Genomic DNA, 27,933 nt, shown 5'->3' with positions numbered 1-27,933 from the left:
CCAGCCCAGCCCTTCTTTTGCTCCCACATCAGGTATGCTTACAGACTTGAGGACTGGCTCTAGCTCTTCTGAATTCCTGAACCATATGTTTAAATTCTTTGTTTTGAAAAGTGCTGAGTGGTTCTACCAGAGATAGAGATTCATAGCCAAACTCTACAGTAAGTGCCCCCCTGCTTTGGGAGGTGAAAATGATGATGTTCAGCAAGAGCCAATGTCGCCTGAGTATAAACTAATTATGGGATAGTCACAGACCTAGAAAAGTGTTTTTGGGTATGTCCTGTGATCTAACATGTATGAGATGATCCAATGGGTCTTGGGGTTTTTCCAGGGGAAAATAAGAAGGCTCTGGAGCAGATTTATGTGGGAACTTCCATTTCCTCCTTATTAATCCTTTCTCCATCAAAATTTGATCTGATTCCTGAAAATAAGACAATAATCCTAGAATGTTCCATTCATTAATTTGTCTTTCAGGTAACATTTATTGAGCATCTGCTCTGTGCAGATATGGTTCTCCAGACAAACAGAACATATATATATATATTTATGTTTATGTTTAATAAATATATATACGATTTCCAAAGAAGAATTGGTTTCCCATGATTATGGAGGCTAAGAAATTTCACCATGTGCTGTCTGCAAGCGGGAATTCCAGGAAAAACAGTAGTGTAAATTCCAGGCTGAGTCCAAAGGTCTGAGAACCAGGAACACCCGATGGTCTAAGGTCCAGTGTGAGAAGACTATGTCTCGGCTCAGCAGTCAGGTAGAGAGAGCAATTCAACTTCTTTCTGCTTTTTGTTCTATTTGGGTCTTTAGTGGGTTGGTTGATGAATACCCTCTGTGGGGAGGGCAATCTGCCTTACTCAGCCTACTAATTGAAATGCTCATCTGTTCTGGAAACAGCTTCACAGACACATCCAGAGATGATACTTAACCAGGTACCTGGACATCTTGTGGCTCAGGCAGGTTGATACATAAAATTAACCATCACAGCAGGTCTTCGCTCTGGGTACAAATAAGTTAGAGCGGGGCCTTATCTTCTCCCTGCCTTTGTGTCCCCAACACACACTGATCTCTCAGATCTGAGCTCAACAACTACCTCCTCCATAAAGCCTTTCTTGATTTATTCAGCCACATTTGGATGCCCCTGCTCCAATATTCTCCTAACCCTTTGTACACACAATCTCATAAACTTGCTAAGAAATATGTCTCACCCCCAAACCATAAGCTCTTTGAGAGCAGAGGCCACATACTTTCATTTCTCTATCCCCATCATCTTCCACAATGGCTTGGTAGGTGCTCCACAACTATCCGACAATTAAATAAATAAATAATTAAATGTAGAAAATGACGAATACGGATAAGTGGCAGCTCTTGCTTATCGAGTGCTTCAGCTATGTCTGGCCTTGTACTAAGCTTGTTGCATTTGTTACGTCATTGTTATTTCCCAGGGGACAGATGAGGAACCTGAACTTGGAGAGGTTCGTTGTCTCGCCTGGTTTGACACAGCTAGATGTGATGGAGTCAGAATTGGACTCAGGCCTGCCGGGTTGCTCTTAAATGCCACATGGTGCTGTCCCCGTGGGGACTGAGTTGACTGACGAAAGTGAGCCTATAATTGAGGATGCTGAGGCTCTTTTTAAAAGCAGCAATCAAACCCACATGTAGTATTGCACATGGCTTGCCCATTATTTCCGATTCTGACCTATAGTCTCCGAGGATGGTTTTAGGAGGAAAAACCCTGGACCTGAATGAGCAGAGAGCAGGCAGTGCCTCTTCTTCAGAAGTTAGGTCACTGAGTAATGCACAGTGTTTAATTGATGCCTGATCAAATTCAAATCTCATTTGAATGTGGAAATTAAAGTTCTCTACAGTGAATTCTGAGGGATTTTGTCAACATGAGATAACTCTCTTCCAAGATAATGACTAAATTTAATCTCACATAAGCCTGATAACAGGCAATTCTCTTGACAGCCGTGGAGCTGCTAGGCTGGTGTGTGAGTCGTGAGGAGCTGAATGGTGTGCAGAAGTCTTGGAGTGTGGTGTGTGAGGGAGGCGGTGAGCAGATAACAGGGCATTTCTAGGAAAAAGAAGGCCCGAGTCAAAAGAGGCCTGGCTAGGCCTCTTAGAGCCAAGAGCTCTGTCAAAGGTACACACAAAGATATTACTGAAGTCTTAGAGACATTTTTGGATGTGTTCATTTCTATTTTTTTCTGTCTCTCTCTCTTTTTTTTAATGCTATGTTCCTCTTCCCCAACAATGCTGCCCCTGGGAATTGGTTTGTCCTCCTCAGGGTGAAATAAAAGATATAATATTTCCTCACTTCATACCCCAATCTAGAAACACTTGAGCCTAAACATATATTGTCCATATGGATTGAGTACAGGGAAATTAGCCAATGACTGAGGTCCTAGGTCCTTCTAAATTTACTTTTAAAAAAATCTAAGTCCTCTTATTTGGACTCTGCTAGAATCTGACTTTGAATGGATTTTCTTTCTTTCTTTTCCTCCTCAACCCCTGCGAGTGATCAGTGTGTCCGAGGCTCAGGAGGGTCCCTGTGCCTTGCTTCCTAAGGCAGGTGGAAGGTGGGACTGTTGACAGGCCACAGCCAGGCATGACTGTGTGGGTCCTGGAGAGTGAGGTGGGGGTGGGGCGTGCTGTCTTTCTGTTGTTTAGGGCTTTTTATCTGTGAGGGTCTACTCAGCTAGCTCTACTCAGAATTTCATTTCAAAGCCTCATTTCCAATTTCCCCAACTCTCTCTCAACAGGGCCTGGCCCTCCAAGGACACTCAAGGTGAAGCAAACAGGAAGAGTCCTTGTGATCATTTCCAGTGATTACCAGCTTCCTGTGGTCCATCCCCGCAGCTGCAGGAGGCTCATGGTCCTGTTACCCTTTCTTGCAGTTGGAAGGAGCCAGATAAGGCCTTTGGCTGCCAAAACGGGAGACCCAGAGCTACTCCATGGTTGGGACTAAAGAAAGATGCTGCAATTATGGATTGGAAGGCACCACTGTTTGTACCACTGACTCCCTCACTGAGGGGAGGATTACACAGAAATAGACAGCAGGGACATCCATATGGACAAGGCTTGCCAGACCTCCGTCGGCTGACCAAGGTCACGTGACCTTTTTGTGACCTTTGGAAATGACAGAGTGCTGTGTTCTCTTGACTCGGAGTATGAATGGTAAGGAGTGCGAAACCATTCCCTGGGATGTGTATTGTCGCTGTTTTATTTATTTTTCTTTCTAATCAGTCATGGAAATCCAAGAGTGTGCTGAAATGATTTGGGCTCTAGGAGCTTATAATATGGAGGGATACAGCGATAACACAGACATAATAATGGAGAACAATAGAAAGGAGTATAAAATGTCTGCAAAATTGTGTGCAGCCATCTGAAAGGGCTGTAGGAGGAAACTTGAAGGCTCCAGTAGGTAGCCAAGACAGGCTTTGAGAAAAAGTAACTGAAGCTTGGTCTTAGAGAATGTGCCAGATTTGAGTAGGGGGAGGGAAGGACATTCTGGAGCCAAGAACGAAGGGGAGGCTTACAGAAGCTTTTGTTCAATGTTAAAGTGGAACAACACTAAGCCACGGAAGGACAGGCCGTGAGGGTCTTTGACTGGGCGCCGAGTTCCTGAGGGCACCCTCGTTGCAGGTAAATCAACTGTGAATCTCCCGCCTGTCAAGGGTCCGTTGGGTGACCCCTCAAGGTCACCAAGCACCATGGTGCCAGATTGCTGTGGTGTATCTGAGCAGCTCTAGGCTCAAAGCACTGCTCTCTTCACCACCTTGCTCTTGCTCCTACTCCTAACCCCTCTGAAGCTTGCCAAAGCACAGGTGTGCTTTTGTTTTGATTACAAACTCGGAGAGTGCTTGTGGAACTTTCTGAATCAGGAGGCTGCTGTTTGTTCTGCAGCTGCTTCTGTCCTTCCCACTGAGGCCTGAGCTGTTGGGGGAGGGGAGCTTTTGGCTTCAGCGGTTTGGGTGGGAGGTGCCTTTTCCACTGTTGCTTCCCACCTTCCTCCCTTTCGAAGCAAAGGCTGCTGGCCCCTTTCAGAGAAGATCAGGAGCTTCCTCCTAGTCACGGATGGCTCTGCAGTGCCAAGCTCTGACAGGAGGTCACGGCTGCTTTCAGCTAAGCATTAGCCCTAATGGGTTTGGCAGGATTTTAAGATAATCAAAACAAAGCAGGTAAAAAGGTCTGGAGGCGGAGGGATATGGTGACTGCCTGAGCTGGGGTCACAGGATCTGCCCTGCAGCCAGGGCCCAGAACAGCTCCAAGGCCTGATGCCAAGGGTCTGAGCTGAATAGAAATCTGGAGTGGCTTTATCAGAGAAATTAGTCTGTGATTAGAGCTGAAAAGAGTCACGAGTCTTAACTTGTATTTAGCCCTCCAAGGATAAGGTGTCCCAGGTGGGACTGAATCATTCCCTCTGGCTCAGGCAGTCCGCAGAATGAATGGGGAGGCTTATCAAAGAAGGGGGGGTGGGGGAGATGGGGCAGATGGGCGATGGGGTGACTCAGAGGAATCTGGGAGTGGACATGCTTTGGCTTTGCTTGGGGAGGTTTCAGTTCAGTGATCATATCCTAGAATATGTGTTAGAACGAAGGAAAGACACAACTTTGACCAGGTTGGGTATTGAGCTTCTCATAAAATTAGAATAGTGAATAAAATACCTTTGAAAGAAAGAATAGGCCTTCAAGGTGGTGGAGAGCAAGGGAGTTACCCACCTATCTTTCCTTCTGGCTTTGTGTCAGGGGGATTGTGTTCTAGCCCCTGGCGCTGAAGCCTGGTGTGACCAGGCGTGACCGCCTGCTCATGGTAGGGACTTGGGCTTGCTTCCTTGTCCCTGACCCCAGGGCAGAACTCAGGGACACTTCAGGGGATCCGCAGTAAGTTACAGTTTGAGACCAGCTAGGGAGTGAGGCTGTTGTCAACAGCCATCTCTGGTTTTGCTCCCACTTCTGCCAGAGGCTCTCTCCTTCAGCCCTGGTGCTTGTCTTCTAGCTCCGCAAGCTTCTGGCAAAGAGAGCGTTGAAGAGATTCTTTCAGAGGCAGCAAGAGGATCTGGCTCTGAAACGGGCCAGGCATTGGTCAGGCCAGGTGGTGGGCAGGTTCCCAGCCCAGCATGGCCCTGAAGTCTGGACTGGGCCCTGCCCTCACTTGGCCAGGGGTCTTCCTCAAAGGCTCTTTGTGATTGCACACAAACCAGGCAGAATGCTGGACTGATGCTAAGAGAATGGGGCTCTTGCCTGAAACCAAAGGGAAGAACATGTGGCTAGGCTGGGGCCCAGGGCAGGCCAGGACCAGCACCTGGAAAATGCTCAGAAAGCAACACAATTTCTTTCTCTCTTTGTTTCACTCCAGGACTTGCCAGGCTCTGGCTCTCCACCTGCCACTGTGCTTCTGCTTTATTTTTTCTCTCTGTGCACCAGTGTTTGCTATTTCTTGAGCACGTGGCGGAAGAGCGCCACCTCTTAGCTCCCAGTTTTGCAAAACCCTCAGTTCTGCTGAACTGAGCCGGGCCTCTCAGTGCCAATTCCAAAGTCACAGAAAGGAATCTGATTAGTTTAGATTAAGTCCGTGCGGGTAAAAGGGTTGGGAGAGAGGGATGTGATGATTGCCTCAGTTTGGGTCATACTGTATACCTAGCAACCTGGGGCCAGAGCAGCTCCGAGGCTATGGTCATAGGGTAGTGCGACAAGGGAGGGAGAAGGAAGGGGTGTGGTACTAGAAGGTGGTCATAAAATATTATGCCTGCCTGGACCCTCATTCACTAGGGCTCAGAGATGTGTATTTATATGTGTGTTTGTGTGTCGTGCGTGTGGTCTTATGGTTGGACGCAAACCTCCAAAGTGCCTCGCACATCAGATAGATAACCAGAGAGAGGGGGGAAAGTTGGATCCACCTTTTATCTAGAAATTTCTTTTTTTTTGAAGACACCTCTCTGCTTTAAGTTCTTCATTAACATGGCCCTTTGGAATCTGGAGATTTGGTCCCAGATTATGTAATCATCCTCTGTTTTCCCTGGGTGGATAAACTGATATATGCTGGGGAGCCTTTTGTGAATTTACATTTCCTTTAATATGCATTGGGCACAGATGGTTACCAGGTTGTCTCCGATCCATAAGTCGTCTTTCATCAAGGGCTGATCAAAATTTAGTGCAAGCAGGTTTAAAGGGACAAGCTTTTAGGCTTGGAAATGTGCGTATAAATAAAAATGTTCCTGCAGTGGCTCCATTGTTAATGAAAGAAAAATGATCCATGTCCTCTTCTGGGATAGCGGAGTCTCTGAATATATTTATTTCAAGATTTAGGTGCTGGGGGGACTGGCCACAAATCACAGAGCAACCATTAATGAGCCTCTGTCCCTACCTGTTAAGCTTATTAACTGCCTCTTACCTACAGTTCTATATCCCACCTGGGGAAACAAAATGGATGCTTTGGCAATACAATGGCTGAAAAATACAGAAGTTAATCAAAAGCACAGGGGGGGCCTGGAAATTCAATCAGAAGACATGTGCTGTGTGAGATTAGTGGGCGACCCGCGGGTTCTTGGGAGGAAGCCTCCGACGCAGTGTGATCTGAGATTTATCTCATTAAACCCACCGGTCCTTAAATCAGTGACTCCTCGCTAAGTGCATGCAGAGGACATGAAAGGCACCGTCCTTGCCCTCAAGGAACCTGCATGCTAACTGGGTGGTCACATGCCACATACCTGAAGCAGAGGCATTCTGATGGCAAGCAAGTTCAGGGCAGTTAACGCAGAGTCTGAATGAATGAGGGCTCACGTGATAAGAAGGAGAGTGTGGTCTCCTGGAATGAGCCCTTAGCTGGGACACGGGAGACTTTGGGTTTTGCTTTGGTTCTACCACATGATAGTGTCTGTGCTATTTATTCATTCTCTCCCAGGCTTGGTTTACTCATTGATAAAATAAGATTTTGAACTCTGCCATTGCTGAAGAGTATTCATGAAATGCACTTTTATGTTTCCATGAGACAGGAGTAGGGGCAGAAAATTGCTCAGAGGAAGGGAGACTTGATGTGAGCGTTTAGCAAAGTGTAGGATTTAATTCACGGAGAGGAAGGAAGAGCCATTCTTAAGGATGCTCTTATGCCAGGAGCACAGAGGTCCTGCGGTGTGTGTATGCAGAGGGAGGGTGGCACACCTATGGCTGTATTCTCTGACACAGGTTTTAATCTTCCCCGTCGCCTCCGCACTTCTTGCTACTAACAGCCACAGCTGTCTTTTTTAAGTGATTTGAAGGCAGAGATAAATACTGGAAACTAAAAAGCCTTCACTCTATGATTAATTAAAGGAATCATCTTAAATTTAGAAAGTTGTTTAAATAAAGGAAGACACAAAATTGCATCAGTGTGCCTCCGTACGTTAATTATGGCGATTTTTCCTTGTTTCTGTGCTCCTGCTACAGCCACGGCCCATCTATCACTTGGTTTCCGGAGTCATGATCAATTGACTGTACCATAAACAACATGTTGTACATGTGGCAAATGGTAACATCATTTGACTCGACACAGGGTAAAAAAACTCCCACGTTTTCATCCTTCTCGTGTCTCAGAAGAGAAAAAGGACAGCCTTGAATTAATTCCTTACTTAGAGAGTCAAGCAGACATTTTTTGCAGACTCTAGTGGGGTAAAGAAGGGGGACCCAGCTGCCCCAGCGCTAGAGCCACTAAGACGGCGGCTGCGGAAAGGAGAGGAAACCTGTGCCCACCCCCCACCCCCCGCCAGAATAGCTCCTGGCGCGGAGTAGGCACTCAGTTGCTCTATGTTAACCAAACCACCCGTCCTCATTTTAGTTTCTCTGATGTAGGGGGTAAACTTCAGAGAGAATTAATATTCATCACCAGAAGAGATGTTTTTACCCTCGCAGAATAGCAAATCTTCTGTTTGTTGAAAATAAGTAAATATTGAAGATCTCCTAAGGAGGAAGCACTTCACTGACACCCAACTCCTTATGGAATTAACCGATGGTCTTCCATTTCTTCTCTTCTAATACATGGCGGTACTGCCCCTCGAGAGCCTCTCCTTCCTGCCCCCGAATCCTAGGAGTCCTCTTCTGTTTTTTTTTTTAGGATTATTTATTTGAGAAAGAGAGCGAGAGCACAGGAGTGGGGGGGTAGGGAGGGGGGTGAGGGAGAAGCAGACTCCCCACCGAGCAGGGAGTCCGATGTGGGGCTCGATCCCAGGACCCCGGGATCACAGCCTGAGCCGAAGGCAGACATTTAACTGACTGAGCCCCCTGGGTGCCCCAGGAGTCCTCTCTCGGATGCCTCTTTGGGTTGTGCTTGCTCTTCACCCTCAGCTCAGTTGACACTGGAAGCTTGAATGTGCACCTTTCATCCATGGGCTCCTTTCTGACCGGTCGTGGGGTGAGTCCGCTCCAGCCTCCGAGGGGAGAGCTGAAGTCTGCCTTTGCTTTGCAGCTTGCTCAAGGGCGCACCCAAGGCGCCCGCCACACCCGTGAAGGCCAAGAGCATCAGCACCTTCCAGCAGTTTGAGAGCAACAGCAGCGACGCCTGGGATGCCGGCGAGGACGATGACGGGCTCCTGGCCGTGGCAGCCGAGAGCCTGAACACCGACGTGGTCATGGAGACGGCCCACCACGTCCTGCGCAACCACAGCCAGCGGCAGGAGCGCCGCAAGCCGCAGGAGGCGCCGGGCCCCGAGCAGGAGCCACAGCCTTCGGCAGAGCCTCCTTCGGTCCCGAGCGGTGACCTCCGGCTGGTGAAGTCCATCAGCGAGAGCCACACATCCTGTCCTGCAGGTGGGCGGGGGCGCGAGGAGATGATGTGCAGTGCTGCGAGGGAGAGGGGCTGGAGGCCTCTCGGTGCGGGAGGTTAGCGGGCGTTCCGTCCTCTTTGCCACAGGAGCTCGTGCCCTTGGAAGACCTTGAGGTTGTGATCCACATGCCCACAGGCCTTCCCAGGCAGGAGAAGCCATAGACTTTTCTTTGTGTCCCCAGCTGAGTGCTTCTCTCCTCCGGGTGGAGGGTGTGGTGTGTGGCTTTCGTGGCCTGGCTGTGAGAGGCCCACAGTGAGCACCAGGCCCCAGGGGACTGTGTCTCCCTTCTAAGTGTGCCCCGGTTGTCCCAGGGGGACATTTCCAGCTCAGGGGCCAGGCCAACTGCATGTTCAGAGGCTGCACCTCCTTCGGCAGCTTCCAATGACACCCCCTCCCCCGCCGGGACACCAGCATGTGGCTCAGAGTCTGTAGGGGGCAGAGTCTGGGGTGTGGAATGACTGCCTCCAGGTCATAAACTCAAGGATGCGATCAGCGCATGTCTTGTACCCCGTGCCTGGTGCTCAGTAGCCTTTCTGGAGACGGCTCTCAGTAGTTTTGCTTTTTGTTTTTGGGGGTGTCTATGATGTAAAACAACCCAGTATTTGATGAGCCTCTGTGATGGGCCAGACTCTTAGGGCTTGGGGTGCCCCCAGTCCCTGGCCTGGAGTGTGTGTTCTGGTGAGGGGGACAAGCACCGACCTACACGTTGGGTCAGTAAGGAGGCCTGGAGCGTGCGGGGAGGAGACAAGCGCCCTGGGTCGAGACAGAGGTGGGAGGTGGCGACTGCAGCCTGGACCTGGGGCGTAATCTTCAGTCAGAGCGTCCAGATGCCCTCCTGAGAAGGTGACACGTGAGCATCAGTGAGGTGAGGCAGTGAGGCGTGGGGAGCTGGTGGCAGAGGGGCCGGCCTGCACCGCGGCGGACTCACGGCCTCCCTCTCCCAGGGTCTCTGGGGGTCAGGGGGACTGCCCCTTGTTTACAGAGGAGAGAAGAGGGCATCGGGCAGCCTCAGCTTGCCCTGCTGGGACCACGGAGCTGGCGTTCATCCCCCTGTCTAGTTTTCAGAAACCCTTCCCGGGAGCTGACTAATGTTTGGAACATCACACGTCTTCGTGGGTGAGACCGCTGTGAATTAGTTCCTTTGACCAGTTTTCATATTGGAATCTGAACTATTTTTCTCCAAAATAGGCTGAACTTCAAAGTATTTGAGTTTAAAAATGAAAATCTGGTTAGGGCTTCTGCGAGTGGGTCGGGGTTCCCCGAGACTGACGCATCCTATGCCGATTACCGCCTGCGCGCCCCGGCCGGGCAGTGCCCTCAGCCTGGGTGCCTGTTCAAGTTGGCAGGTGCCCCGGATTCCTCTGCCCTCTGCTGTGCCCCACGCCTCTGGGGCCTGGGTAGAGCCTCTGTGACACCTGCCATCTGAGCAGTTGCTGGGGGGCGGGCCTCAGCACCCGTAGAGGTGGGGGCCCATCTCGGCTGAGCGGGCAGGCTCCTGTTCTCTCAGGCCGGGGGGCTGCTGCGAAGAGCACCACAGGCCGATGGTGCATGAGCAGCAGAAAGTTAGGTCTCCTCGTTCTGGAGGCCGGAAGTCAGGTCAGGCGGCCAACACGGTTGGGTCCTGGCTCTCTTCGGGGCGCAGACAGCTGCCTTCTCACAGTATCCCATCATGGGGGAGACTAGAGAGGGGAAACAGGCTGTCTCGTGACTCCTCAGGAGCACCGATCCCATCAGGGGACCCCACCCTCCTGACTTCCTCTAAACCTGAGGCCCTTCTTCCTAACACCGTCCCGACTGGGGAAGGACTTGCGCATACGGACTTTGGGGCCTCACGGCATTCAGCCCATGGCCACGTATGCAGTTGGGCTGCATCCTGCCAGGGTGGGGAGCCTTGGGGTGGCCTCCTCCTGTAAAAGCCAGGTGAAGGATGCCCCAAGCGGCTCATGCTGGGGAAGGGGCCGATTACTGTGTTTGCCTCTGCCTCCACCCGCTTGCGCATCAACCATCTTTCCTTTGCTTTCTGAGCAGGCTTTTTGTGAGCAGTTCATTTCATGATAGCAGCTAGTGTTTATCCATTGCTTACTGTGGGGCAGGGACTGTCTCGGGCCCTCGTCATGAACAGATCCCTCTGACTTTGCAGCCAGTCTAGGAGAGAGCTTACGGGGGAGGTATAGGGAGGTCACGTGGCTCGCCCAGCATGCTGAGCGGTGGGGTAGGGTTCAAGTCCAGGGCGTCTGAGGCCAGGGCCTGCTGCTAGCTGCTGACCTCCCCACAGAGAGCAGGGCCTCTTCGCTGGTGATGCCGCCACCAGGGGACATGAGGTCCTGTGTTAGGACCTTTCCTGTTAACATCTGGGGCAGGGAGTGTGTGCTCCTGGCATGAAGTGGGCAGAGACCAGGGTGCCTGGCCCCCAGGGGACTCTCTGGCCCGACCGTGCACAGTGCCAAGAGGGAGAGGGCCGCTCTGGAGCCCGAGGTGGCCTCTCAGGGGGCCGACCCCACGGGTGGCTGGCAGTGGTGTGCAGAACTCGTGGGCCTGTGTTCAGTTCCCTTGGTGGGCTGTTAGTCGTGGGGATGGCTTACTCGGTGTTGGCGCTAAGATGACCACGTCAGCCCTCATTCTTACTGGGCTGGGCCTGGCGCAGATGTGTTGACTGGCAGGCAGTCTAGTGGGGAAACACAAGGATCTGAGTCTTTCACCTCCCTGGGTGGAATGGAGCCTTGGAGTGATGGACAGGACCCAGAAGCACCCAGGGGTAGAAGTCCCAGTTCAGTCCTGTTGAGGAGGGCCAGGACGTGTCAGGGAAGGCTTCAGGGAGGAGGTGATGTCTCTAAGGTTACCGGTAGGGTGAGGCTCCAGGCTTAGGAGGTGGGGCCATCCCAGCCGAGGGGAGGTGCCGGGTGGGCTGGGCTGGCTGACTGCACACCTCATCTACGTGGTTTGCAAGTTCCCCCAAGGCAGGGACCATGTCCCATTACCTTTGTTTCCCTTTGGGGTCCTGTGTCATTACGTGAATGTTGCTGAGCTAAACTGAGGTGTCTTCAGGGCCTGGTGACCGCGGGCTCTCCCCTCCTCCATGTTCTGCCCCAGTCTTGTCCCTGCACCGGCCCCACGGCCCAGGGCCAGGCCAGGCCTCTGTTGAGGTGAGGGACCTGTGAGTGCCATTTCATGTGACTGTGCTCCTCGGAGCGGAGTTGTGTTTCTGGGGCCTGGACGCTGTGTTTCACGGGGCCCAGTGTGATCAGAGTGCTGCCTGCCCTTCCCACTGCCGGCATTGTGTCGGTGCCTGTCCCTTTATGGTGCGCCACCGTGGGAGCTCACGTCACCCCACGCAGCGTCCACAGGGCCTGCTGGCTGCCCTCGCCTTTGGCCCTCAGCCCTGGGTAGATGGCAGCCTGAAAGTTCCGGGATGCTGCAGCAGGGGTCTCCGGCTGGCCTTCCCCGCGCCTCCTGCTTACCTTTCGACTGTCCTCACTTTCTTAATCAGCGTCTGAGGTATCTGTACCTTTGTATCTGAAGTCAGATGCCCTTTGCTTGGTCTAGGGTGCCGCTGGCATAATGGGGAGCCTGCGCCTTTGGCTGCGAAGGGCTCAGTGGGCGTGGCTGGGGAGGACTGTCCATCGCTGATGGGGACTGAGCTGCAAGTGGGTCCTGGGTGGACACTCGCTGCCCCGGAGGGGGACACTGATGTGTTCTCCACTTACAGTAGCAGGGAGACCTGCTGTTGACCTTCCTGCTTCCTCGGGGGGCAGGGGGCATCACTGTGCCTTGCAAACCCTGCCCGTCCCATCTTAGAGGGGGACCGGATGTGTGCTCTGCTCAGGACGACGTGGTCCTTACATGTCGGAGTAGATCACAGGGATGCTCTCTAAGATGGCGGAGAAGTAAAACTCAGCACGTTTGGTTCCGCGTTAGAACGAGGAATCCCTCCTCCCGCCCATCGTCTTTCCTGAGGAATCATGACGCACAGCGGAGTGGCAGATTCCGAGGGCGGGGAGGAGGGGGTCTGAGCATCGCTGCCCCGGGCCTCCCGGAGGGCAGGCCGGTGGGGACACCTCCTGCAAGCGAGGGGTCAGCCCTGCGGAGGGGCTGGGACTTGCTCTCACCTCGACGCCCACCTCTCCAGGCTTTTCTGGAAGCTTAACTGGGCCAGACAGTGCTCCTCTGTAGCCTGAGGGTTTCTGTGTGAAGCCTTTCCGGGCCTCGATTTTAGGGTCATGAGTCAGCTCTGCGGGAAGGAGGGGGTCGGTGGGAGTCTGACAGCGGTGGCCAGGAGCCGGCATGTTTTCTTCACTTTGTTTGGTTCCCGCCCCATCTCCTGGAGTTGGTTTTTTCCTCTACTTTAAATTTCAGTTCTGGGAGATGTGACCATTCAAGGGTATTTAGACCTGGGGGTGTACAGCCTGGTGCTGCCTGTTCCTGTGGGCCCCTCGTTGGTCCCTGGTGGCTCTTTCTGAGTGGGTGTTGGGCCTTGGGCTCTTTTCTGTGGCTCTTCCTGGTCCGGGTTCCTGGATTTAACGCACGGTTTCACTTCGGCCCTGTGTGTCCCCGTCGGTGGGCCTTTGTGGGTGGTGGTAGGTGGTGCCCTGGGGCGGGGGGTGCTGGGCAGGCCTGCAGCCTGCTGCCCCTCCCCTGCTTGCATGCGCTCTAGCTTCCTGTGCTTTCTCTTGGTGATGGTCCCTGCCCGCCTCCCTCATGGGGCTTGGGGAGATCCAAGGTGTGCAGTGCCTTTGTGGGCTTCATGCTCCTCCACGTGTGGCTCGGTGGCTTCCTTCTGTGCTCAGGCCCAGGTGAGCCCCACAGGCACCAGCAGATCCTTGGGTTGTGTCACCTGGGCAGGCCTGCTAGCAGTGGGGGAGCCGGGGGGGTCTGGAGTTTTCTGGTTGTCGTTTTGCTTTTTTGTGAGGCACGTCTGTTTTCCCAGGGAGTAACGCTCTACCAATAAGGCCAGTGGGCTTCTTGGGTGTTCACTAGTTTCACTTTATTGTGCATTTCTTTCCAAAGGCCTTTGTGAATTTCCTCAGGAACACATTGAATTTCCACATTGCATTGTGTACTATTGCCATCTTATCAATAATATGTCTTTTCATCACCATGGGGTCCTCAGATTTATTTAGGTTTCCCTTTCTTTCAGCAATGTTTTGTAATTTTCAGTGTACAAGCCTTGCACCTTGATTACATCTATTCCTGAGTATTTTGTCAATGTTAATGTTCCCTAAATTGGAATTGTTTTCTTAAATTATTTTTTGGATGATTCATGGCTAATGTATACAAATAAGAGAGATTTTTGTGTGTTGATATTAACTGGCTGTAATCATTTTTTGTTGATTGTTTAGGAAGCTCTCTATATAAGATGATGTCATCTCTGGTCTCTGAATAGACAAAGTTCTACTGTTTTCTTTCACATGTGGATTTCTTGCCTTATCATTCTGGGTAGAACTTCCAGTACGATACTGAGCAATGAGTGAAAGCCAGCATGATGGACTTGTTTGTGATTTCAGAGTAGAGCTGTCAGTCCTCTAAATTGAGCATGATGTTTGATTAGAGTTAGGGTTGGGTTAGGTGTTAGGGTTAAGGGTTAGGGTTAGGGTAGGTGACCCTGTGACCCATGCAGCCCCACAGTCAGCATGTTGGAGCCAGGAACACTCCCCCTGTGCTGAGCTCCCGGGCAAACCCTGCAGGTCCCCTCCCCTGGCTGACCCCCTGAAGGTTCTGTCCCCACCTGCCATGAGTTGGAAGTCCCCACAACCTCCTCTTCAGGTTTGGATAATCTGCTCCAGTGGCTCATGGAACTCAGAGAAACATGTGTGATTCTTGGGCACAGCCATGAATCTCAGCTTCTTCATGATGGGGGGCAGCCCAGCAGCTGAGTGACCATGCAGGGCTGCCTCTGCTTTTATTTCATTTTTTTATCAGAAAAGCAAGGGCAGTTGCCTCAAAGCATGGGAAAGGAGGACAAAGGGATGGCAAGTATCCTGAAGCGGTAAAGCAGTCCTGCACCCTCCCCTAGGGGCAGGCACTCAGGGAGGCAGTCATGGGATAAGGGAAAAGCAGGATGTTTGTGCTAGCAAGCACCAGGTGCAGAAAGGGGACCTGAGGGTTACATTCTTTCCTAGCTCCTAACCTGTGCCCTGCCCCTGGGGATCATGGGATTCTGCTCCTACTGGGCCCTTGCGTTCAATAGTCTGAGAACAGGAACGCTGTTGACCTTTCAGCTGCTTCCACAATCACTCCTGAGGGCTTACAATATATTTTCTAAGATTAATTCCACACTTCCTCCGTGAGGTGGACTACCTGGTATGCACAGAGGTGGACGTGAAGTTCCGCGACCACGTGAGTATGGAGATCCTGTCCCCCCTCTTCGGCACCCTGCACCCCGGTTTCTACCAGGCAGCCCGCAAGGACTTCAGCTACGAGCATTGGCCACAGTCCCAGGCACACATCCCCAGGGACAAGGGCGACTTTTACTACATGAGGACCTTTTTTTGGGGGTCGGTGGTAGAGGTTCACCGACTGACCTTGGCCTGTCACCAGGCAATGGGGGTCAACCTGGCCACTGGGATTGAGGCTGTGTGGCACAATGAGAGCCACCTGAACAGGTACTTGCTGGACCATAAGCCCATTAAGGTGCTGTCCCCAGAGGACCCATGGGACCCTCAGCTGCTGGGCTGTCCCCAAGAGGACCTGTGGGACCCACTGCTGCTGGGCTGCCCCTGGAGGACCTGTGGGATCCACAGCTCCTGGGCTGCGCCCCATCATGAAGAAGCTGAGATTCATGGCTGTGCCCAAGAATCACCAGGACATCAGCAGTGGTTATTACTTGAGGAGTCATTTTGGTGCCCACCGGGTCTTTCACTTGAGTTAACAGATGAGCCCGAAGGAAGGACGTCATCAGTTAGGAAGTACAGACGAAGGTCAGAGTGGAGGTGGGCAAAGGCCTCTTTAACTCAGAGAGCGGGGGAGCCCCGAGCTTCTTCTACACACCTTGCCCTGCTCATCGATTCCAGCTCCCTGGCTCTGAGTTCTGTCCTTTTAATGAACTGGTCATCTAGTAAGTAACATGTTTCTCTGAGTTCCATGAGCCACTGGAGCAGATTATTCAAACCTGAAGAGGAGGTTGTGGGGACTTCCAGTCTGTAGCCCATAGCTCGGAAACAGGGGTGACCTCTCTGCCCAGCCACTGGCTGACCACTGAGTTAACAGCACAGGGATTCAGTGGCCACACACAGCAAAGAATACAGACTTGACAAAGTGAGTTCAGAAAAGTCACTAAGCCAACAGTAGCAACTACAACGAGCAGCAATCATGAGGCCTGGAGTGGGGAAGATCTGATGTTCAGGATGCTTCCATTATAATATTCATAATCACACCCTGGACTTGTCACTGGGGCCAAGTCCCCCGGCTGGGGGTCAGGTAGCTCCTACATGTTCCACGTGCCTCTCTCTGGCTCCCCCAGCCGTGCACAGTCCTGTGCTCCTTCCCAGCAGAGGTCGGTTTTAACCAAAGCCAGGAAGATGGGATGGGTTTTCCTGACTCCCCAACCCCTGCCCCACAGAGCTGCAGGAGAGGACAAAGTTTTCCTCAACCCTGTTAAGGTCCCCGGCTGAGGCTGGAAATTGACAAAGACGGATGAACAGGAGAAAAGCAAGCAAAATGTATGGATTGCTTTGGTGGGAGCCTCACAAGACCATGAAGACCAGCAGAGGTGACTGGAGCAGACAGCTCTTCTACCTTTTAGACAAAGAAGCAGTAAGTGTGTGAAGAATTGACAGACGCAGGGGTTTGGACTAGGGCTCGTAAACGGTAAAGAAGTAACTAGGAAGATAAGGGTTAGTTTAACCAGGTGTGTGTGTATAGACCCCGTGGTCCTAAATTCCTTGACTCTGGTGATAAGCACGTCATCTCTGTGGTCCGGGGCGAGAAAGTTCCACATGGCAGTCTTCTGACCTGCTTAAGGGAAAAAGGGCTGATGGCTGGGGGTCAGAGAGACCTTCTTGCTTTGCTCTATGCAAAAGTTCTTTTAGCTTCTGTATTTATTTTGCCAAGGTGCCGTATTCGGGGTCGTGTGTCCTGACCCTCACTGGCCTGGTGCTGTACTCTGTCTCCTAGTATCCAGGACATTGGATGTGCTGCTGTGGAGACCTTCCAGCCCCGGGGTAGCCCCTTGTCCAGGGAGGCACCTGCCTCAAGGGGAGGGTCGCTAAGGGTGGCCGCCCCTCCTCAGGGAGATTGGGTGGGAGAATGCAGATCTTACTTCGAGAAACTGACTTTATTTCCTGAAAAGGTCTACCTGATAGTGGGATCATACGGGAGTTCTTTTTTTAGTATTTTGGGGAAGCTTCATCCTTTTCCCAGCATGGGTGTGCCAACCAAAGTCAATTCCAGATGATTTTTACCTATAAACCAGAGATTTTGCAAGAACCTCTCCAGCAGAGAACATGAGGAGAACAGTTTCAAGACCTTAGACAGGCAGAGATTTCCCAGGATGCAAAGTATACTAACCATAGGAACAAACCGGTGACTTAGAAACTATGAAATGAAGAGCTGGATCTCCTTCTTCCATTTCTGGCTAGTGTGCTGGTCTGTGGCTCGATCTCACCTCAGGCAGCTGAAAGGTTGACCTCCCAGGTCAGCTACCACTGAGATGGCTACTGTTTCTAGAAATTCTTCGGGGTGTGGCCGGTTTTCCCCACCTGTGCACTGATCAAGTCGGCGACCTTGGACAGTGGAGCCACGGGTCCTCCAGGCATGGTTCCCCCCCAATGCCCCAGTAAAGCCATTCCACTGAGGGTTTAGGGGGACCGGAGCTGCCCCTAGGCAAAACCACCAGAGATTCTCACTGTCCCTACCTGGCCTTCAGATGCTCCTCAGTTACTCCTGTGCCTCTGGTGTCTTCCTGGAACCCTGACCTGGCTGTTTTTGGACAGTTTGTCCAGCGGTACCCTCACTTTCTGGGAGGGGGATTTGCTGGAATCTGCAGTGTGTCCTGCAGCTCCACCGGGATCACTTTTTGAAGGCACGTCGCCTGGGCCATCTGAGGACTCAAGACTGTGGGTCTGTGGCTTGGAGGGATTCTGAGCAGCTGGTGGGATTCTGAGCGCTGGTGGGATGGGAGGGCTGCAAGGCCCAGAGGCAGGTCTCCAGAAAGCTGTCTGGGGTCCCCGGCATCCTGCCGTTTTTGAATCAAAGCCCTGAGATCTTTAAAATGCCAGCAACGTTACAGCATGGGCCAGAAAAACAAATGTCCCTGTGCACCCAACACCACCTAAACTAGTGGCCATTTCTTGTCACTTGAGTTGAGTAGAAAGGATTGGGAGTCAGGGCTTGAGGGGCTCCTGGGTCAGACTTTGTGTTTGGGGGACAAAGGTCATCCGGACAAGCTTGTGCTGAGGCTGAGGAGGGGGTCTGTGTGGAAACCCCAGCTGCAGGCCCTGCTGTCCACTGATGCCCCCTCAGCCTGCCCAAATGCACCTGCTGCTGGGGGAGAGCCTGCCCCCTCTTCTCTGCCTGAGGCCTCTGTCCTGCACCAGGTGCGCCTCCTCTCCTGCCAGCCACTGCCAGCCTGCAGTCTGGGAGGGTGGCTACCCCGAGTTCCTCCAGCTGCTGGGGGAGAGCCTGCCCCCTCCTCTCTGCCTGAGGGCTCTCTCCTGCACGAGGTGTGCCTCCTCCCCTGCCAGTCACTGCCAGCCTGCAGCCTGGGAGGGTGGGAGGGTGGCTACCCCGAGTTCCTGCAGCTGCTGGGGGAGCGCCTGCCCCCTCCTCTCTGCCTGAGGGCTGTCTCCTGCACCAGGTGCCTCCTCCCCTGCCAGTCACTGCCAGCCTGCAGCATGGGAGGGTGGATACCCTGAAAACCTCCAGCCCTGTGGACAGAGTCAGTGCGATGTGGTCTCCCAGCAGGTCTGAGCACCAGGCCCCCACATTGCTCACTCTCGTCCTATGGGCTCAATGTGCCACATCCTCCCTCAGGCTCCCTGGGTCCGAGTCCTCCTCTGCTCGTGGACCATCCTTGGCCCAGACTACACACGCTGGGACTGGGAGCGGGTCGTCTGGACGTTCTGGACCCTCGCTTCTGTTCCCGTGACATGGGCACAGGCCAGCTCACAGACTGCTCAGAGGAGACTCAGCACAGGACGATGCAGGTAGCTGTAAGGGGAGATGCCAAGTGATCCCAGAGGGAGCACACAGGCCTTGCAGAAGGCACTGGGCTCATGGGGCTCAGTGTGGGATGCGGGCGCCCAGCCAAGGGGCATGGGGGATCCTGGTGAGGGCGGCCCTGGCAAGTGGGGGAGGGGGAAGCCATGGAAGGGTCTCAGAAGAGGCAGGAGACAAGGAAGAGGACAGGACAGAGCTTCCCAAGGAGGTCGATGGAAGGATCAAAGGATGACAGAGACCCTTGGGAAAACTCGGAGGCCCTGGAGATGTTGGTTGAAATGCTGTCATTTGGTCAGAAAAGTTGTGAACAACTCCCCAGTTGACACTGGATGATTTACTCTTTGTTGGTTCTAGGAATCAGTGCGTACCTGCCATTAGAACTCACATGGCATGAAGTCTAGGACATACTTACTTTTCATCACTTTTCAGGAGGAGATTTTTCTAGAGGAGGTGCTAAACACGGGTCTCTCCATTCTTTTCGTTGTGCGACTGGCCTGTTTCCAGGAGCAGATTCCTAGTGCTCATCGCCAGAGCTAGCCGTGAGGACTGCCCCCCATCACCTCCCACAGTGGACGTGACCATGTGGGTTGGGGGGTGCTCACTGATGAAGCCCCAGTGTTCAGTACCCAGCAGGGACCCCAGATCCTGTGCTGAATGAGGGAGGATGGGAGTGAGGGAAAGAGAGAGGGAGGGACGATGGGAGAGAAGGAGGGGAGAGAGGGGGAAGGGAAGGGAGGATGGGAGGGAGGCAGGATGGGGAGGGGGAGGGGAGAGAGGCAGGAGGAAAGGGAGGATGGGAGGGGTAGAGGGGAGGGAGGGAGGCAGGGAAGACGGGAGGGAGGCAGAGAGGCAGGGAGGGAGGGAGTGGGGGAGGGAAGGGAGGAGTGGAGGGGAAGGAGAGAGAGGGGGGAATGAATGAGTGAATAAATGACGTAGGGAGGGAGGGAGTGAAACCACAGAAGCTGGATCTGTACCTCAGGAGCCATTATTTGGGGTGAGGTCCGAGGGCATCACAGCCTGGGTCCTGGATGGTGGCTCAGGGCACGTCCATCTGTCCTCCCAGTGCTGACCTTCCTTCTCCTTGGACCCGGTGTCATCCTGGATCCTCTCCACCTCCTCCTCAAACAATTCTCAATGTTCCCAGGAACAGGGTGGCAGGAGGGAGTCTCAGGAGGGGCTTCCCGGATCCTGTGCCCCGAAGGACAATGTGACAGTGGCTACAGGACATTCTATCATGAGGACTGGGACCATGGATCCCATCCATCTCCTTGGGCATTAGCGTTGTTCCATTCCCTGCTCTCTCCACCACCGCTGTGATGAACACTCCTGAAAGCAGATCTGTGAAAAACCAAGCCAGAGTTTCCGGGGTTGAGTCCGAGGCCGAGCATGCCAGGTGATGGGTGCGCCTGCGGCCTGGGGTGGGTGCTGATCACTGTTCTCCCAGACAAGGGTGCCCATCACCCTTTCCTCCAGGGGACCTGCATTGGACCTCCGCTTCCTCACGTTCTCCCCAGACCAGACACCTGCCAGTCTGAGGGTGACCAGCGCTGCCTCCATAGGGTTTCCTTTGCCGGAGTCCTTCCCCAGGAGCTCCACATCTCTGACACATATTCCCTGCGTGCCTATCCTCCCCCTTGGACTGGCATGTGTTTGGTCTCCATCCCTGTGGAACCCAGTGACTTGGAGCATGGTTTGGACCAGAGTCAGGTGAAACCTTTCTCTGGCCTTGCTTTGTGGTGTGTCTTCCAGCTTTCTGCGTTTCCCTGGTTTCTGTGCCACAGGAGGAACCAGCCCTGTCCTGTCTGGGGTCTGGCTGTGGTGTCCCAGCAGGAACAGGGGTCTTGGCCCCGAGATTGTGCCCATAATTCCTAAAGCGGCCTCTCTGATTACATCTGATCTGTAATCCATCGGGGATTTCAATATCGAATAAGGGAAATTTTATGACAAATAAACACAGAAGAAAACAAGTCCCCTTTGAAAATAGGTGGGCAGGGCGCCTGGGTGGCTCAGTTGGTTAAGCGACTGCCTTCGGCTCAGGTCATGATCCTGGAGTCCCTGGATCGAGTCCCACATCAGGCTCCCTGCTCGGCAGGGAGTCTGCTTCTCCCTTTGACCCTCCTCCCTCTCATGCTCTCTGTCTCTCATTCTCTCTGTCTCAAATAAGTAAATAAAATCTTTAAAAAAAAAAATAGGTGGGCAGACACAAAGGCACCTATTGCGTGATTCCACATACAGAAACATCAGGAATAGGTAAAGAAACAGAGAGAGAAAGCAGCTTAGGGGTTTTGATGGTGTGGGCTGGGGGAGAAATGGGCAGGGAGGGCTTCTGGTTCGGGGACTCCTTTGGGGAATGAGATATTCTGCAGCAATGTTCTATGGTGTGGTGGCACAGCGTTGGGAATGTACTTAATGCTCATGACGTACTCAAATGAAAACAAGTAATTTTATTTCAAACAAATCATAAACAGTATATAGGACATGGAAGGATAAAATAAGAGTTAATATGTACCAGAGAGAAAGAACATAAGGGGAAGAGATGAAACAATCTGGTGGGGCGTCGGGGTCCGGCGATGGAACTAAGGGTAATTGTACAAGGAGCTCTCCCCGCAGGGCTGTGGGCTCTGGATGTGGCTCTGGGAGCCCTGCGGGAGCAGGAGTAGGGGCAGGGGTTGGGATAGGGGCAGGGCCTGGGGCAGGGCCAGGTGTAAGAGCAGGGCCAGGGCAGGGCCAGTTGTAAGAGCAGGGCCAGGGGCAGGGGCAGGGACAGGTGTAAGAGCAGGGCTAGGGGCAGGGACAGGTGTAAGAGCAGGGCCAGGGCAGGGCCAGTTGTAAGAGCAGGGCCAGGGGCAGGGGCAGGGACAGGTGTAAGAGCAGGGCTAGGGGCAGGGACAGGTGTAAGAGCAGGGCCAGGGGCAGGGGCAAGGGGAGGGACGGGGTCAGCAGTAGTGGCAGATGCAGGATCCAGGGCAGGACCTGGGTAAGGAGCAGGAACAGGAGCTCCGGCAGGCGCAGGGGCAGGGCCAGCGGCAGAAGGAGCAGGAACAGGAGCTCAGGCAGGGGCAGGGGAAGGGGCAGCAGGTCTGGCAGGGAAAGGGGCAGAAGCAGGAGCAGGAAAAGGAGCAGGAACAGGAGCTCAGGCAGGGGCAGGGGCAGGGGAAGGGGCAGTGGCTCTGGCAGGGGAAGGGGCAGAAGCAGGAGCAGGAAAAGGAGCAGGAATGGGAGCTCAGGCAGGGGCAGGGGAAGGGCAGCAGGTCTGGCAGGGGTAGGGTTATGAGCAGGAGCAGGGTCAGGGACAAGAACAGGAGCTCAGGAAGGGTCAGGGGAAGGGGCAGCGGAGTCTGGCAGGGGCAGGGAGAGGAGCAGGAGAAGGAGCAGGAACCGGAGCTCAGGCAGGGGAAGGGGCAGTAGCTCTGGCAGGGGCAGGGGAAGGGGTAGGAGGAGGATCAGGAGCTGGGTTGGAGCAGTGGCAGGTGCAGGATCCAGGGCAGGAGCTGGGTCAGGGGCAGGATCCAGGGCAGGAGCTGGGTCAGGGGCAGGAACAGTAGCAGGAGCTGGGTCAGGGGCAGGTGCCAGTTCTTCCTGGTCCGCGTCAGGCTGTCCGTGGGTGGGTACCGGGTCACCTGGGTCTCCTCCTGAAGTCGCTGCAGGCACCACCCCTCCCTCCAGAGCTGCCGATGGAGTTGGAACCGGCTCTAGCTCCTCAGGTGGTAGAGCAGCTGTGAGAAGAGAAAAGCTCAGCCCGAGCCTGCTCTCCGTGGAGACAGAACCCAGCCCAGGGCCTCCCAGAGAAGCCGCAGCCAGGAAGGAGCCCTCCCTGGGGTGTCTCCCCGACCGCAGTCCACCCGCTGGGCGCTCTGCGCCCAGTCTTTGCTCCAGGCCCCACACCAGCCTCTGGGGGCTCGTCCCTGTGGGGCCAGCATCGACCCATCCCGACACACCACAAACACCCAGCCCCAGCCTTCTCACCCTCGGGCTCGGTCTCCGTGGGCTCCGGCTCCTGGACCACTGTCTGGTGACCAACCACCTGGGACAGTGGTCTGGGGGGTGTTGGAGGTCTTGCCCGGCAATCCCCAGCACTTGTTTTTGGGGATGCCTGTGCGGTCAACCCCTCTGTCAGGGAGGAGGGCATGTCCGTCAGCTGTCTCTGGAGGTCATCCGTGGACTTCTGCAAAGACAGGGACGGGTAGCCGGCTGGAGGCATCACAGCCCTGCCCGGCCATCCTCACTGTCCTCCTGCCCAGTCCCCCTGCTGCTCCCAGATCAGACACAGACCTGTGAGTGCACAGCCCTGCACCCGGGATGCAGTGACCCATCCCTGCAGGGCTATCGGGATAAACCCTGGGTAGAAGGGGCAGCGCCCGCACACCCCATCCCACACGGCCAGCCTTGACCTTGAACATGACCTGCCCACTGGGAATCTGACCCCTCATCAGCCTGCTCCTGCTCAGGGTGGCCCCACCCTGCATGACCCCTCTTTCCAAACACACACACACACACACACACACACACACACGGAGGGGAGGGGACCTGGGGCTGCACAGGTGGATTAGACCCTGTGGGGCTGGGTGGCCGGCTCTGGGCCTCCTGGTGTCACCTTTCGGGCCTTCCGGCCAAACGGCCAGAGGCGGTGGGAAGCCCTGATCAGACATCCCCAGAGGGGGCCAGCGTTTGCAGGGCGGTCTTTCTTCAGCCTGCAGCATCCAGACTTAGGGAGGCAACAAGCCCACATGTTCATGGTTGGATGATCTCCAACGAAATGAGCTGGGCAGGGGGCTGTCTCTGGAATGTGGGTGCCTTGTTACCTGGGTTCCAAATTCTGTTGGACTCTGTTGTCAGGGAAGTGAGGTCACCAGTGCCTGGGGTCCCCTTACCCACCTTCCTCCTCACACAAGAGCCCCGCCCCCGAGGGCCCCCTCCCCCAGCTGCTCAAAGCTCCCCATCCCCCCATGCTCCATCCATACAGTGACTCCCTCACAGCCCACCCACAGCCTTCCCAAGGCCTGGGTGCAGCCGGTGTCCCCGCTGTGAGGACACAGAGCTGGCTTCAGACTGGGCTCCTGTGCGTGCCCAGGGCTGTGACCCTGGACAGACCCTGTGCCTCTCAGGGCCTCCCCAGGCTCCCCATCTGCACAGTGGGTTGTTCTGGCTTCTACTCCTAGGGACGCCATCAGGGGTAGGACCTCTACATACATTCCGGACCTGCTATCCCAGGAGGCTGGGGCACATTTGGCAATGAAAGGATGAGCCAGGGGCTGGCGGGACATGGAGCATAGCTCAGAGGGGCCTGGGTCTGCTCTGGGGTCTGGGCAAAGCCACCCCCTTCTTGCCTGTTCCCAGCCCCTGTGGGAAGGTTGCAATGAATGGATTCCGAACTTGTCCCCTGGTGACGCACACTTCCAGGGGCTCCAACTAGGTTTAGGCTCAGGCCCCGGGGCCTCGTCTGCGCCCATGTGCTGGGCAGTCCCCACAGTGGTTCCCGGGCATTCCCGCATCCTGCTCACACATCCCTGTGGAATCCCCTCCCCTCCGGGGTGGATGGCCTGTGTGACTGCGCTCTCAGGAAGACAATGGGGCCAAATGCTGGGATGTCATTTCCAAGCTGATGGAGGAAAGTCTGTGACTTCTTCTGGTTCCCTCTGTCGTGTGTTCATTCTCCGTCTCCTTATCTGTTTCTGTCTCTGTCTCTGTGTCTCTCACAGGAGCAGGATCTGTGGACTCCAGGGGTGATGTGAGAAACCTCAGAAGCCTCCCTTGTCCGTGTTTCCCTCTTCTGTCCCGGTGCTCCATTCCTTCCTAAGGCCTTGTCACCCGGACCAGAGCAGTGAATCTGGAACCTCTTCCAAATGGAGACCCGGAGGCTGCAACAAGGAGGGTCTTGGCCTTGGTCCCCAGACTAGTGGTCAGTGCTCTGCCACGTTCTGCGTACCCAGGTCCTCAGCCCCCCAAGCCCCCAGTCTGTCCCCTGTTCCGAAGGACCTCGAGGGAGTACAAAGCATTTTCCCAGGACTGGGAGCACAGGGGGTCGGGGATGGAGGTCCAAGGCCAACAGACTCTCCCACAAGCCTGTGGGACCCTAGGGACACTGCATCTCTACAGCCCAAGTGACAGAAGAGTAAGCTGAGGCCTTTGTGCTGGAGCCCCTCTGGACCTGGTGGTGGGGATCTCTTCCTGCTTCCAAGTGCCCAGGCTGTTGATGGACACCGGAACCCAGACCTTGTCCTCTCCCAGTGCCCTGGAAACCCCATGGGCCCCTTGGGGACCCGTGACCCTCAGCCTGGCCTGTCTCCCCTCCCCATGCTATGGATCTGGGTACTTGCCAGGTGTCCAGATGCCCTGCCCCATGGCCCAGCTGTCTGCAACCTGTTTCTTCTTTCCCCCTTGTCACCCACCTCGCTCCCAGGGTGTCCTCCCCTTCTGACCCCGAGCTGGGCAGTCAGAGTGGTGTGTGTGTGGGGGGGTGTGTGTGGGGGGGTGGGTGTGCAGGTGCACGTGCCTCTACGTGCCTGGGGTTGCCAAGGTCATGTCCCCACATGGGACAGGGTGGGTAGCTCTTCCCGAGGATCTGAGGGACTGTCACCCCCAAAGCAAACCTCATGGGAGGGTTGGGAATGGCCTAGGACTGGAGAGCAGCTCCTTGGACTCTGCACCCCTCAGTTGTCCTGGGCCAGTCCCTGCCTCTCTTGAACCAGGTTCCCAACTGTCCCTGAGGGTCGGACATGGAAGGGCTTGAACGTGGCTGCTCCTCCAGGGGTAGGTGGGGGACAGGTGCACCAGGCACGCAGGCCTCCCCACCGAGAGGGCCAGCCAGGTGTGTCCTGGCCAGGTGTGCACAGACGACCTGCCCACACCTCCTGTACCATGACCCAGCCCTGCGGCAGATGTGCACGAGACCCATGGCTCCGCACGTGACCGGTCCCCCGCGTTCCCTCACCACCTCGGAGACAAGGGCTCTTCGTCCTAGGGCCCGTCATCCTTCGGAAAATGAGAGCAGAGGGATCCGTATGTAGAGGAGGCCGGCAGGGCGTCCCACGGAACGTCGTGTGCCCATCTCTGCTTTGTCGTCTAGGCTTAGCGGCAGACCCCCACCTAGAAAGAGGCCCGCGGGGCAGGGACATTTGTCTGCCCTGTTCCCTGAAGTATGGAAAATGTCTAGAAGGGGCTTCCTGTCCATGTGTGGAGTCGATGAAGCCCAGTCGCACCTTTCAGATGTCTGAGTGGCTCTGGGGCCCCTCTGCCAGCCCCCAGGGATCCCTGCTCTGGCTCCACCTAGGATGGAAGCCCCAGATGGAATCTGAAACCTCCTCACAGCCAGGAATGCGGCTTTGCCCGGGACACAGGACAGCTAGGCTTGGGGCAGAGAGCTCCTTCACGGTGGAGAGGAACCGCCTCAGGCCCAGGCCACCCTCCCCGTGGGCCGGCCACAGGGTCGGGGAGCGGTCCCAACAGGCCCGACGGCAACCCCGTGTGTGGGGCCTGGCCTCGTGGCACGCAGGGTCCCCAGGAGACACCTGAGGTTCGGAGAGGGGACGTGCCATGCCCGAGACACAGCCCGCAGGTGAGGAGGAGCCTCCGGGCGGGACGGGGGGCCCTGCTCACCTTGGTGAGCAGCAGGTGTGGGAAGGGCTGGGGAGGCGTTCCCCTGGGAGGTGCTCCGGGACAGGGGCCACAGGAGAGGGCCGGGCCCGGCTCCACCAGCTTCCTCAGGCTGTCAGCACGGACCGCCCACTGCCTCTGGCTCGCCCCCAGCGGCAGGGCCCACTCAGGTTCATGGTGGGCCTGATCTGTGGATAAAGGAGGGACAATTCACAACACAGAAACTGCAAAACTATTCCTGTCCGTGTCCTGAAGTGCAACAGAATATCCAAATTGGTTCGGATCATCTTCCACGTATGTGAAGGGTGATTTTGTACCTGGCCAAGGCTGGGGCTGGACAGGGTGTGTGTGTCTGTGTGTGAAGGACCAGGGGTGTGTGTGTGTGTGTTTGAAGGACTGGGTGTGTGTGTGTGTTTCGCGTGTGTGTCTGTGTGTGTGTGTGTGTGTGAAGGGAGCAGCCCAGACCCCTTGGGTTGAGATCATGGCCACGTAAGGGGCACAGCCACCGTGGCACCCCGGGTCGTCAGTGTCCCGGATGGCGTCGGGGCAGGAGACCCTCCCGGCCCTCCTCGAGCCCGGTACTGGAGCGCCCTCGTCCCCACACTCCCCCTGAGCCCGCACCAGCCCTTACCGACTGCCTGGTGCACGTGCCCCACGCCGGGGAGCCGTCGAGTGAGGCTCCTGTTGACCAGCTTGTCCCCAATTTCTTCCATGGGGCTCTGCGAAGACACTCAGCGGCGCCCGGCCCGGAGGCATCACAGCCCTGCCCGGCCGTCCTCACCGTCCTCCTGCCCAGGCCCACTGCTGCCCCCAGATCAGACACAGCCCCGTGCGGGCACAGCCCTGCGCCCGGGGTGCAGTTACATATATCGACAGGGCTCCGGATCAAACCTGGGGAGAAGGAGGCCGCCCCAGCACACCCCGTCCCACCCAGCCAGCCTTGACCCGGGGTGTCAACATGATCCACCCACCAGGCATCTGGCCCCTCATCACCCTGCTCCTGCTCAGGGCGGGCTACCCTGCCTGAGACCTCTGCACACACACACACACACACACACAGAGGGGCGCTGGGCTGCACGTCAGATCACAGCGGTGTCTGGCTCGCCTGGCTGGCTCTGGGCCTCCCTGTGTTCCCTTTGGGCCCCTCCAGGCAAATGGCCACAGGTGTCAGGGCTGGGACCTGACCCCAGGTTTGCAGTGTAGGCAACGGCTCTCAGTGTCGGCTTTGCTGAGACCACATCCTGGGGACATCGGGATACAGCAGGATTGCAGCATCTCCAGCCAAGTGAACTGAGTAGGAAAGGTGCTGTCTCTAGAATGTGGGTGCCTGTGACAGCACTTGGGCATCTTGGGGACGCCCTGGCCATCAGCCTGGCATGTCTCCCCCG

At 55.2% G+C, this 27,933-nt stretch overlaps 1 long non-coding RNA gene and 1 pseudogene across 1 annotated transcript; both read left to right on the top strand.

Moving 5' to 3' along the window:
- The first annotated feature begins 68 nt into the window (after nucleotides 1–68).
- Nucleotides 69–8,892, top strand: LOC135363083 (uncharacterized). The gene is made up of 3 exons (XR_010408804.1): nucleotides 69–760; nucleotides 2,766–3,180; nucleotides 8,443–8,892. It is a non-coding gene; the product is annotated as an uncharacterized LOC135363083 (long non-coding RNA).
- Nucleotides 8,893–15,139: 6,247 nt separating this feature from the next.
- Nucleotides 15,140–27,933, top strand: part of LOC135363091 (histo-blood group ABO system transferase 2-like) — a 29,319-nt pseudogene continuing 16,525 nt past the window's right edge.

The sequence above is a fragment of the Mirounga angustirostris genome, unplaced genomic scaffold (genome assembly GCF_029215605.1).
Source record: "Mirounga angustirostris isolate CCGP_5_RB_7025 unplaced genomic scaffold, mMirAng1.0.hap1 SCAF_18, whole genome shotgun sequence".
In the NCBI taxonomy this organism is placed as follows: domain Eukaryota; kingdom Metazoa; phylum Chordata; class Mammalia; order Carnivora; family Phocidae; genus Mirounga; species Mirounga angustirostris.
This window is presented reverse-complemented; position numbering and strand designations above follow the sequence as displayed.